Source organism: Homalodisca vitripennis, chromosome 5 (genome assembly GCF_021130785.1).
Source record: "Homalodisca vitripennis isolate AUS2020 chromosome 5, UT_GWSS_2.1, whole genome shotgun sequence".
In the NCBI taxonomy this organism is placed as follows: Eukaryota; Metazoa; Arthropoda; class Insecta; order Hemiptera; family Cicadellidae; genus Homalodisca; species Homalodisca vitripennis.
The window spans coordinates 29,615,004-29,629,119 of NC_060211.1; the positions used below are offsets into that span (position 1 = coordinate 29,615,004).

The 14,116-nt window shown below is 35.7% G+C and overlaps 1 protein-coding gene across 2 annotated transcripts in view; it reads right to left on the minus strand.

Moving 5' to 3' along the window:
- The window catches only part of LOC124361905, a 238,310-nt gene extending 230,577 nt beyond the window's left edge, over positions 1 to 7,733 (minus strand). For both annotated transcript variants that reach the window (XM_046815962.1, XM_046815963.1), the window contains exon 1: positions 7,660 to 7,733. The gene's annotated coding sequence lies outside the window, so the exon portion shown is untranslated. The remainder of the gene's footprint in view (positions 1 to 7,659) is intronic.
- Positions 7,734 to 14,116: the final 6,383 nt, after the last annotated feature.

The following is a 14,116-nucleotide window of genomic DNA, read 5'->3' on the forward strand; positions in this document are numbered from 1 at the left end:
GTTCGCTGGGGACATATAAAAGTGTAAAAGCCTCGATGCTGACTACAAGTACGTACTATTTAACTACTGAATCCAGATGTTTCTTAGATAAAATATGTTCGCATGGAGATGACACGTTGTGCTGTATTAGTGGTTATTATCTTGAGCGACTGATCTTTGAAAGGTTGGAAAAGGACTGAATAAACGCTAAAATATCAATATATTGTTGTAGCATTCCAACATTTGGGTGAGAATAACTAATTATTTATAACCATAATAATAAATACTGGCCCTGCTGTATTTAAATTCAATATTCCAACCTAAAAAATATTGCCAAATTATTGTTCTGCAAAGTGCAGATAATATAGTTTTTATTCTAAAAGGCATTTGCACAAACCCAGCAGAGATCACTTTTGGCTGGTTTAGACCTTCCAGTTGAACCTACCACTGGGCACATCAAAAACCGATGTGTCTTTTAAATCTGGGCAACCTTATGTATGTCTAGAGCGGCACATCAAAAACCGCAAATTTCGAGTTTCTGTGCAAGGGTCCAACGGTAATTAGAAAGGTCTAGTCTACTGCGGGAGGCGACTGTTGGAGTTAATGGGGTTCGTTCCCTAAGTGCTTTAATTTTACAATTGGGGACATCTCGTAACATCACTTCGGAACGTTTTTGAAGGGTTGGAGAATCTCCCCCCTTCATCAATATACCGGATGGAGGGAAACTATGGATCTTTAAACGAGATGATCCAATATCTCAAATTAAAAAGTCTTCATGAGTCAAATCCAAGAACAAAGATTCATAATCACTCTATCGAAAATGGGTACTGTTTTATTAGTTTTAAATTTCCAACTTCAACATGATGCTATCTTGGATGGAGTCAGATTAGAAACTTCCAATTTATACAATTCTTCTTCTCATACCAAGACCTTTAGAAAGATCTGTCACACGATGTGGTCACTCTTAAAAAAAGATCTTTCCCGTTTATCTATAAAAAACCTTTTTGGGAAAGGAATAACAGATTTTTAACAGTAACTCCATCTTTATTCTTCATTTTAAAATAGATTTATATAAAATAATATAGTGGTGAAAGTTCCGAAATTTCCTCCATTCACGTTGAATTGAATGTCCGATTGAAGTGAGTATTTTACCAAACTTTAAAACTGGATCCAATGTGGATAAGGTGGTTTGAAATTTGTTTCATGTGTCGTTGATTTTTTCTCAACAAGTCTTTTAATTTGATGTACTACTCGTAAAAGTCTTCCCATTTAAATATTTTGTGTTCTCCCCCCAGCCTATGCTAGGAAGAGGGAGATAATTTTGAAATCTAAAAATAGGTACTGTTTTTGTAACACCTACGTAAATTGTAAAAAGAATTCAACCGTTCGAAAGCTAAAGCGGGTGTTGGATGTTTGTGACACGTAGTATATATATATATATATATATATATATATATATATATATATATATATATATATATGTGTGTGTGTGTGTTTATATATATATATATATATATATATATATATATATATATATATATATATATAGAGAGAGAGAGAGAGAGAGAGACCTAGATATAATTCTATACAGGGTGTTCACAAAAGGGTGTCAAAAACTTCTGTAGCTGATAGTATTCATCGTTTCAAGCAAAAAATGTTAAATAAACATGGATCGAGAAATACCTCGTTTAGCCGCTAGCTGCCGTTTTGTATTTTTTACAAAAAATTATCACCTCTGAAACTGGTTAAGCTAAAGAAACCAAATTTGGCACGTATGTTTAATTAGACAAGAGAAAATTTAAAAAAAATATATTAACGGTATCTTTTGTAACTAACCCTTCAACGCATAAGCGAGCACGACCACTTTCAAGATACGCTTGCACAAGCCGGGTGCGCCAAACATGTCACAGATGAAAGGTATCAGTTTGTTGATCTTTGGCACATTTAGTTGTAAATAACGTACCCTGAGCATGACCGAAAGTTATGTAAATAACGTACCCTGAGCATGACCGAAAGTTATGTAAATAATGTACCCTGAGCATGACCGAAAGTTATGTAAATAATGTACCCTGAGCATGATCGAAAGTTATGTAAATAATGTACCCTGAGCATGACCGAAAGTTATGTAAATAATGTACCCTGAGCATGACCGAAAGTTGTGTAAATAATGTACTCTGAGCATGACCGAAAGTTGTGTAAATAATGTACTCTGAGCATGACCGAAAGTTACATTTATGTTTTATATATAAATAAATGGAGTGTATTTAAAAACTCCAAATGATATGGCTCCTTTAACGTCCTTTGAACACACACTTCTTTGGTTTAGTTACAGATGTTAAATAAAAATAATCTGCTCTCTAAAACCATATTTCAGATTCTCACTGCATTTCGAAATTAAAATTCCCCATTAAGGGAGAATTCTTTAAGTTCTCGATATTAATTACCCATTAAATAAGCGCGCACAACGAGCGCAAGTCATCCGCGAATGGAACAGGATTGGCCCGAAGACAAGTTTAATTGTTTTCAACTCGTAGTGGAATTCAACTGGTTAATAATGAAAAGGTTTTGAGAACAGTTATGAAAGGGTTACGAAAAGGCCGTTATGAAAGCTTAATACACTCAGGAATCCAACTGTGTTGGTCGACATTTCTTACCGAGCTCACAACTGACCTTGCCTAGTTATTTATGATCAGTCAGCCACTTCCAGCCAGAAGAAACGTTGTTGGTTACCCTGCCCCTAGTGCCAATCCACTCACCAGAGAGGCGTGGAGGGATGAAAAACCACGATATGTGCCAGAGCCCAGACCTCGTTTGTCATGAGTTGTTTACCTCCCCCCTCCTTCTTCGTCACCCTCCCCCCCGGACACCCACGACAGCCACAGCTCGCCCAAACACACACACGGAGTGGTCTGCAGACTCACTGCTGGAGATTATTTATATGCCTTATTTATCATTCAGTCAGACATTCAGCCAGCTACGCGACGCGACGTCTCTATCAGATGGAATTCAAATGCAGTCCAAAAACCTCTCCATTGTTATTCATGAAAGCCGCTGAAATCTACTTCTCCTTCGTCGATTTCTTTAGATAAACGCTTTCCGCCTTACTTATCGAGTTTAACATTCCATTCCGTCCGTCGCACCTTAAGTGAGATCAGGCACACCTTTTATGAGTTTGCTTTCGTAAAATACCATTGACAATTAGTCAGTCAACTACTCTCGAGGTAAAATAGTAAAGGAGCTTCAACTGTATTGATTGTAGAGATACGTTTGCTACTCATGTGTGTACCTCAGTGTATACATTATGAATTTTAAAAAAATAAATTATATACCTTTGATATTGATTTGATATTTAAAAAGGTGATTTTTATCAGTTAGTAACCCCATTTACGCTCGGTTCTGGGTACCACATTTAAGGTAAAAGTGTAAAAAGCAAACTATTAATTATATACGGCTGTACAGTAAGGAATAGAAAGTAAAAAACTAGCAGTCATGGTCAAATATAATTGAACACCAAAAAATGCCGTTAAACAATAAAGCATTTAAATGCCGTTAAACAATAAAGCGTTTCAATGCCGTTAAACAATAAAGCATTTCAATATTAAACAGATCACAGCCTAACAGAAGACGTCTTGAGAGATTTTTATTGATTTGCTTAGAGTAGACAATACCCCCCCCCCCCCTCCAAACAACGCTTGGTCAAGGTCGAGCGTTCAATTACAGTACACTGTACAGTGCCGCAACAGTGTCTTTTGACAGTGCGTCACTGTTATAATAGTGTTCGTCAGTATCGCTGCTTATCCTGTGCTGTACAAGTGTATGATGAACTCGGGAAAGAACCGATCAGTAATATCTCTGACCATCAGTGCGGACTTCGGTTCTAAGGAGCCACCCCGCATCACTGGAGAAGAAAGAAAACATCCCTCGAGCTAGTACATAAATTCAAGCACAGATCATGTAATGAAAGCTTGGTAATTGAAATCGATACGTAACAAACAATTGTTACTTACTTTACACATTACAAATTTTAGTTTCTAGTTTCAGTTTTAGATTCTAGTTTCTAGTTTTAGTTTTAGTTTCTAGTTTTTAGTTTCTAGTTTTCTAGTTTTTTTCTAATTTTAGTTTCTAGCTTTAGTTTCTAGTTGCATAGTTTTTACTTTGGATATACAGGCAGATCGTTTAGCGAGTTTCTAGTTTTAGTTTCTACCTTTAGTTTCTGGTTTTAGTTTCTAGTTCCATAATTTTTACATCGGATATACAGGCAGATAGTTTAGCCAAATATTTAAAGGGCACTGCCCGAAATATAAATTAAAAAAGCAGACTTCATCTTTACTCGTCAATTAATGAAAATATGGAAGTTTTACATCAATTTCGCAAAGGCAGCAAATTAAACACGCTTGAAAAAAAACGACATTTATAAACATTCTAAAAGGAGTCCATTAGGTTAAATGAAAAGCTGCTATTCAGCTCCCATTATTTGTTCACACATTACTCCATCCCCAAAGGATCTCTCCAAGTGACCGATCAGCTGATAACGTTGATGCACCGGGAACTGGAATGACCTATTTTAGAGTCAGTTGTCCTGTCTTCTGCCGGCAGCGATGTTACATCATGTTTAATATTCGTATGTGATAAACCTATCAAATGCTGTGTTTCTCGTATTATTTATTTATTCATTGTGTTTTGTATTGTTCGTGAATTTTAAACTATGACGACTCCAGATGGATAATCCTCGCTTTTGATTTTTATTGACACCGACACCAGAAGATGACTTACTTAAAGTCGAAACTAAAGTAATGTTTGACTAAAGTTTTAACTGTTTGACGAAGGTACGTTCGTTTGTTTATACATAGAAAAGTTTCTTTTCCCCCAATAGGGATGTGATCGGTACAATCTAAAGAATGATAGTAATTACCACCCACAACACTTTAATTTAAAAGGTTTAAGAATATCATGAAAATTTATGTTTATAATTCAATACAGCACAAAGCTCTGTGCCACGCTAGTAGCTTAAAGTGAATGATTGAGCCCATTTTGTTTACTCCCGATAAAACTTCCATCCTATAGAATCATAACATCCATATTCATACGTTATTTCCCCACGTAAGAAATGGATTGGAATCGCTGAATCAATCCCTTCCCTTCCCAACCCTTTCTCTCCTTCTCTCCCACTATCGCCATCATAGTGTCAATACAAATATTACATTCTATACGTGTATCAAATTTAATTAGCGTAAGGCTGGTTTTCATGTTGATTCAAGCTCCACAATAAACTCAAATCCTTAGTTTTTGCTTTTTAATGATAAGTACGAAAAATTGTTTCTAATGAATGTAATAAACACATAACTTAAATATTGTAGTTCTTTTACAAGCATATAGAAACTTAGGATTTGCATTTCGCTAAATAAATGTCAGTATACCTTCTTCAACCCCCACCACCCTACTGAGAGGTCGATACATACGTTTGTTACGAGCAAAATAAAATTCTGATTCATGATTGCCCATTTTAACTTTATTCAACGCTCTTTCTAAGTTAGGTCGATATATTGAAGTATTCCGCTAGTAATATGACTCTCCTTAGCATTTCTCTGGAAAGAATACTCTAAAATACGCCACTTTTAGAATCACCTCCACAAATCATTGCTTGTGTTCTGTTCCATCACTCGTAGATTTATTGGATGTGATGACCAGTAGACTCTAGACAGGACACAATAAACGTGAAACATTTGTGCTACCTGTGCATGCGACACTTAGGCATATACAGCATATACTTTACTTAGGGTATTAATGGTGTGATCAATTACGTTGCCTCAGAATTTAACTAGGCCCGTAAGTTATTTCGCCAGAATATTCAACTTTGGAAACGATGTTCTGTTATGGAAATAAAGGATGACGACCTTCATGGTCTGATTCCCTAATGCTTCGTGCTTTGTTTTTGGACATTAGACGTAACGCTTCACATTTGTGCTTTGTTGTTTGTGAAGTATGACGTAATTAATACACATAATCACACACCCTTAGGATCATTTAGGAATAATAATTACTTACTTATTAGTTTTTGTTTCTTTGTTAATAGTTCCAGATCGTACTTGAGCTACAATCAAGTAGCCTAATATGAAATGAAATCAGCGATGAAATGTTACACAGCTATCTTCCGTACTTATTTTTGAGAAATAGCAAAAGCTTTTCAAAATTGCTGAAGAAATCAATTCATTTTATCAGACAGAAAATGTATCATTTTATAACTTGCAACTATTTCATCTGGCACATTGCTATAGTTACAATGTCGTGAAGCAGGAGTTATGGCTATTTGATAGAAACAACGTGAGTCGCTCCTGGCACCAGACCAAGCACGATATCGCCTCGGTTCATCGCCAGATTTACAAATCTATTATAAACAGATACGCTAGTGAAATGTTAATTGGCTGAAGGCAAGTGGTTATTGTTATTGTAACAATATTATTTTGGCACGTGATGGTTACCATGTCGTGAACCAGGAGTTATGGCTATTTGATAGAAACAACGTGAGTCGCTCCTGGCACCAGACCAAGCACGGACATCGCCTCGGTTCATTGCCACATTTACAAATCTATTATAAACAGATACGCTAGTGAAATGTTAATTGGCTAAGGGCAAGTTGTTATGCAACCTATTATATTTTAAAAAATACCTATTATCTCCCACAAATTAATGTTAACCTTTACTTTCAGTTGCAATGCATAACAATTTTATAATTTGGCATCCATATAATCAAATTTGAAAAACTGATTTTTTAAATTGTTATTCATTTCATTTTTTACTACATTTCAGCTTGTAAAGGTCCATAACTTCAATAACACTCCATCACAACTCTCTCACTTATTGGAAAAATGTAAAATGTAGAAGTTTTTATCATAAATATTATAGCTATAACCAAAATATTGATACCTTGAATCATGACTAAGACAGGGTTGGTATCCAAAGCAGTTGTATTAGCATACGCTAGTCAGTTATTTTTCGCTCAGTTAATTCATAATAAGTTATTATCATTTTTCAAATGTATCTAGTTTTTATCAGGATCGATTATAATTCAATTAATGTGATATCATAAAATCTACATATAATAAATGCGCTAGAAATTGTCATTGTTTTAGATTTATCATCCTATACAGACATAATTCTCCATATTTTGCTACATTTTAATCTTGAATCTAGTCCGGACTTTTTTAGCATACTTTTTTTATATATTATATCATTTTACTTCGAACTGTTTAGTTTCTTTCCTATCCGGTTAATATGTTTTGTACCCAAAAATAGCAATAATTGTATACATTACCTTATTTAAAAATTATTTATAAATACTAGTTTTTATATCCAATAACATATTGAAGTAACATTTGTATTGGTTCAGTATATGTCAATAGACCAAAATCTTATGTACAAAACCAAATAAATAATTTATTCAGAATGTATTACAAAGTGAATTTATACCATTGCCCTTCTATCAATAACCACTGATATGTTTTGGAAAGCGTATTAATATCGCTTGCATTGTCATTAAAACTAACCTGACGATTAATGTAATTTGCAAAATGCACATCATAAGTTTAAATAATTAATGAAAACATGCTAAACTCTCCACAGCACATATTATAAAATTAAGAATATTTAAAGCTACTTATGTATTAATGAATATTCACTGACCGGGTCGACTGGCAGTTGGGGGGGAGGGGGTCTGCAGTCCTCTCTCGCCAACCTCTGGACCACGACTGATGCTGGCTGTCAGCCGCCTGCCTCCCTCCCCCTCCCATGGTCACCACGGGGGGTTGGGGCGGGGGAGGGATGGACCCACTCATTGTTGGAGATAACTTTGTTCTGCCGCCGCTTCACCAACAATACCACAACCGATGCCGACCGACACAAACCTCATCCTCGTACCAATAAACAATAAAATTCGCTCACGGAACCGGAACCATTTGTAATTGAATTATTGTTTTTCACCCAAATATTACTAAAGTACATAATTTTATTTTTGTATGTCGTACCGAATGGACGAAACACGTGGGGTTGGATACCGCTAAGGTCTTAGTAATGATTATTCAATTTAAAAAGTTTACTTGTGTGTTTAATTTGGCAAATGAACATAAAGCACCACTTCTATATGTTAAAAATAAAATAATGTATTGCCTCGTTTCTGCCAGATAGAGTGATAAAGAACGAAATGATATCATAGGGGTGGGCCTAATGGTTCCCATGTTGTATGGGAATTTTGCTTACGAACTTAATGATTATTAAAACTTTAAAATTGGCTTCCCTTCACTTTCATGTCGACTCACGAGCGTGGGTGTCAGCATCTTGGCTCGACATTGCAGCTGTAGTCGGAAAAAAGTGAAGATTAGTAGATTAGAAGTCGAAAACATGAATGTTGGAAACACTCGAGTTGAAATCAGAGATTCAAAATTAAAATCAGAGACTCGAAGTTGAAATCAGACAGACTCAAAGTTGAAATCAGAGACTCGAAGTTAAAATCAGAGATTCGAAGTTGAAATCAGAGATTCGAAATTGAAATCGAAGACTCGAAGACATGGCGCACGAGGTGTTGCTCGGCAGCAAGATGGTCAGCTACAAAGTTCATGAGAGAAACAATTAATACGCGTACCAATTAGGCTATTAATCCGCCAAAATTTATTTCCATGAATATCGGATGCAACTTATATTAACCAGTAACGAGTAACAGGGTTACAAATATATGTATTATATAAAATACAACTAAATAACAGTACACATTTCCCCAATAGGATTTAGGCTAGAGCTTGATTATGGCTAAAATTCGTTAATTACGAGTATAAAAAGAAATACTATTTTCTGCCTCTTTTTTGTAAAAAATCTATCGATTTGGGAGCTCAAACCGATCAGCTCACTTTTAATTGGGAGAAAAGGTATATTGACCTATCTTTGTTTAGATGGTTTTATTTTTAAGGCAGTTATTGGCTGAGCGTTAGCGAAGCTTATTTCGAACGATTACATAAAACGAAGCTTATCATTCGAGGGACGATATAAATTTCATTTTTGTAGCACGATATCTCAAAAATTAACTGACCTATAAACACGAGAATTTTTGCATGAAGTTTTATTTCCATATAGGCAACATCGAATACGTTAGCAAACATTTTTACATTGCTCTTATGGGTAACCATGAACCCATCGAGAAATTCGGAGAGTGAAAAAACTTTTAAGGGGGGTCGGAACGAATTTTCGTCAAAATTATCGATTTTTAGATTTGTAGCTATCTAAATTCCTCTACTTTTTAGCTTTAATTTGATACCAAAATTACTGTTATTATTATTATATTTATTTTTTTATGAGACATTTTATTACAGTATGCACCGTAGTTTTTTCGTGGCTCCACTACGCCGACTGGGCTTCAATATAGTACTCACCTCTAAAACTGTTACGAAAGATTTTTTTTTGTTATTATAGCTGTGTTGGCAACACTTCATCACGTGATACACTTTGGTTGTGTCAGTCAGATGTTCTGTTTATTGTTTGTCTGACTTGTTGGTTATGTTTGTGTTTGTAATGTTGTGACAGTGATTGTTTATGCTTCAATGGTGAAATTTAGTTACCAAAGTTATTGAAAGTGGTTGTAGTTTATATTTTTATTCGAAATGCCTCGCGTACCTAGTATAAGACATTTAAAAAACGTAAAAGTTTATTCAGTGGGGTACCAGCTTGGAAGACAAACAATGGAAGTGGTGGTGATACTTCTGCTAGGCCTAGTGTTAGCTCCAATGTCACTGAACTTACGCCTACTCCTGGACCAAGTGATGATTGTAATCTAAATAAACAGAGCACATCAGGGAAAAAGTTAGTTAGTAGTTTAGATGAGTATGAGCAATACATAAGTATGAGTAACAATTGTAGTAATGATATTGTAAACTTGCTGAGTTTTGAGAAGTTGCTTTTAGACATAGCGGTTTGCTCTCAATGCAATGGTTCACTTTCACTTCAAACAAGTAACAGAGTTTAGGCCTATCTGTGACAATTGAAATAAAGTGTAATGAGTGTGGATTTTCTGTATCAATCTAGTAACAGTGAAAAATTAGGAAACCGTAGATCAGAAGTAAATGTTCGAGCAGTTTATGCTTTTCGCTGTATTGGGAAGGGGGAGCAGGCAGCGAAGACATTTTGTTCAGTTATGAACTTACCAAAGCCTCCTTCTTTCAAGGTATTACAACAAAACCCTTGCAGCAACAGCAAAAGAAATTTGTGAAGAAGAAATGAAACAAGCAGCCACAGAAGCTGTGGTTGAAAATGATGGCGATATGAATATAACTGGTATTTTTGACGGAACCTGGCAGCGCCGCGGCCATGTCTCACACAACGGTGTTATTACTGCTATTGCCGCTAATACCGGGAAAGTAGTAGATTTTAGGGTATTTAGCAGATTTTGTAGGTGCTGCAAAAACAGACTAAATCAACAACATGAAGGTAATTGTGCTGCTAACTATGCCGGGACAAGTGGTGGAATGGAGGTGGCCGGTGTTGTTGACATGTTCAGGAAATCAGAGGCTACTAGGGGTATCAAATACAGATATTACTTAGGTGACGGCGACAGTGCTGCATTCCCAACCATTCAAAAAGGAAGCCCCTTATGGCCCAGAGTATGTAACAGAAAAGTTAGAGTGTATAGCTTCATGTTAGAAAACGTATGGGCACCAGGCTCCGAACTCTAAAGACTAAAATAGGGAAAAAAGATCTTTCCGATGGTAAAAAGATAGGAGGCCGTGGTCGCTTGACTAACTCTGTTATAGATGAAATACAGACATATTATGGTCTGGCAATTATGAGGAATACAGATAGTTTGCAGAAAATGAAAGCAGCAGTCTGGGCGACTTACTTTCATCTTGTTTCATCTAACGCTGAACCTGCTCATGCACTATGCCCCATTGGACCTGATACATGGTGCAAATTCAAGAAAGCTATAGCTGAGGAAAAACCATACAATCATAAGGACCACACCCATCTGCCTCCAATTGTTATGGATGAAATAAAGCCTATTTTCAGGGATCTCTCTCAAGAGCATCTGCTGCGTAAGTGTCTGCACGGGGGCACGCAGAATCCTAGCGAATCCCTGAACAGTGGTCATCTGGTCTCGGGTTCCTAAAGCAGTTTTTTGTAATGAAGAATACCTTGGAACTAGGAGTGTGTGAAGCAATAGCTACTTACAACCGTGGTAATATTATAAAGTGTAAAATTTTACACAAACTTGGAATCAAATCCTGGGTCAAACTGCATCCGTGTCATGAAGGAGCTTGACGAGGTGCGGATAAAAAAATCGGATAAAGCTATGCAAGAAATTGAAAAACGGTGCCGTAAAACAGCTCAGCATTGCCAATAAGAGGTTAGAAGATGTTTATGAAGATATGGAAGACCCTGACAACCCTTCCTATGGAGCAGGCATGCACTAAGGTAGGTATTTTTTTTCCGTTTTTCATAATAAAGTTGGTTTTTTGGCGTTTTTCCGAAAAGTAGATTTTTTTTTACATTTAGGTACACATATATCAAAAACTACAAAAGATATCCAGTTAATTCTTTTTTTGTTGTGTTCCCCACACTTATATCTTTGTTTTTAAGCGATGGGTTTTATGATATTCCTATTTTTAAATTTGTCATTAAAAAAATATACAAATAACATCCGCAAATATTTAATGACTAATTAAAAAAAAGATTTTTTTGGGAAAACCATTTTTGAGAAATAAAAACCAATCGCTCTAATTAAAGATTAAGGTGTGGGGAACACAACAAAAAAAGAATTAACTGGATATCTTTATTAGTTATTGAGATATGTGTACCTAAAGATATGGTATTTTACATGGGGAAGATAGGACATCGCCGACCCCCCAAACAAATTGAGTGTAATCAGATCAAATTTTAATATGTAACACATGTAGCCTAATTATACGTAAGCTAGCTCGAAGAAGGTTTCTGTACACTTTAAATTTAAAACTTCATTTCTACATAGACAAGGTTGAGTTTTATGATAGTGTATATACATCTATGGGATTTATCTAAACATCATTGAAGCTCCAATACTCAATAGGCTGGCACGATTATTTCTCTTATATCTGCTGGAGAGATGTAAACACGTATATTCTGTACGATTGTTTGTTTGTCTGTCTGGTTCATTGTCTACAGGATAGCTGAAGAATGCAATGAGCTAAAGATTGAAAACTTTGCATGCAACACTAACGAAGCCTGTTACATGTCTCGTACTCTTACCTTATTCTAGAATGATGCGTCCTCTTAATCATCATTTACACACTCATGAAGTACAGGTAATGAACCCTAGCTGCTATGTTCCATTGTATAACGTGAATTGGCGTATTTGCTTTACGTAATTTTATATCAGTGGGGTGGCAGACCTCTCTAAAATTACTTCAAAATAGAGCTCTTTCTGTGATTAACCATGTCAGATATCTTAAGCAGGTAATGCACAATGCCAGATTTAATTTGGTGAATAGTGAAATTTATAAAATTGCCTCCATATTTGCAAACGTGTTTATTATAAAATGTAAAGGGGTTCTAACAGAATAATTAAAATTTTGACAACCACTCCACTACTAAACTTGTCGATTTTAAAAGTTCATTATGTAAAATTTTATTTAACAATTTACAAATATACAGGGTGGCGCAAAAGTCACTGGACAGTTGGTTAAAACAAGACTAGATTTATTTGAAATTATTTTTATTACAAACAATACTTACAATTATTTTTTATATTCAAATTGTTTTTCGTCTTCATTAATACATCTTTGAAGTCTTTCTGGAATACTGTTACATACTCTACGACATAGTGTAGGATCATTGTCCAAATCATAAAATGCGTCATGTATGTAGTCTTTCAGTTCGTCAATAGTATGAGGCTTTCGAGAATAAACAGAGTCCTTGACTACTCCCCATAGGAAAAAATCCATTGGTGTGATATCTGGTGAACGTGGGGGCATGTCAATATCTGCCCTTCGACCAATAACTTTTCTTTGGAAACGTTCGTTTAAATAATCGCGAACGGCAGTGGCGTAATGTGGTGGAGCACCATCGTGTTGAAAGTAAAGTTCTTGAAAGTTTTCTGCAAACGTCATGAGTCCTGGTACCGCGTAATTCTGAAGCATATCCAAATATTTATCTCCTGTCACTGTTCCTTCAAAAAAATATGGTCCAAGTACATTTAGTAATACCAACATCACGGACGTAAACTATTGTACTACGTCTTGCTGTTATTTTTTTCTTCTTTTAACCAATTGTCCAGTGACTTTTGCGTATTCCTCCTGGGAAATTTAATGAACCGATACATTGGAACATTGGTGGACCCGATAGAACACATCAAAGTCTTTATCGAACTGACTTTAACCTGTTTCCGGATTATTGAACGTTGATGATAGATTGTTCAAAGAATTGCTTTAATAGTTAATGCGGAAAGTTTCACGTTGTGCCCTTGAAAGGGACTCAAAAACATACGATTGAATGGCTTAATGGTTGGAGTCTTGACTAACCTAACTTCTAACAGAACTGAACCGTAACGTTATTGACCTTGAACTTTTGACTCCTAAATCAATAGAGTCCGTCCTTGGATCAGGTGGAATCTGTATACCACATTTCGAGTCTATAGGGACTTTCTATCTCACATATACGTAGATAGAAATACAACAATACGAAGGACTTATGGGGTGTTATTTTGAAGATAAATCTTCCTGGTCCTTCCCATGAACACCATTACCACTGTTGTACCATGGTTGTGGAAATTGAAGAGTGTATGGAGCTATTGAGCTGATAACCTTAACAGGAAGTTACCTTGTTCTCACCGTGCATACAGATCGTGTTGCCTTTCATCGAGAAACCTTATACTTCTTGTAAGGATAAGTCTAATCTATAGACACTATAGTTAATCTGGCTCTTCTCGATACTAACTGAAACTGAAGCTAGAAGGGGGAACGGTTAAAGAGGAGTCTGAACTCTTTCAACAAAACATTATACGTTTACATTAAACGTTCTGACAATATTATCATTGTTTTTCTTTTTTATTTTTTCCATCACTGGCACTACTTTGGTTTAAGTTATACAGAACAGTTATACATTTGTACATTGATCGGCGTTTATGTTA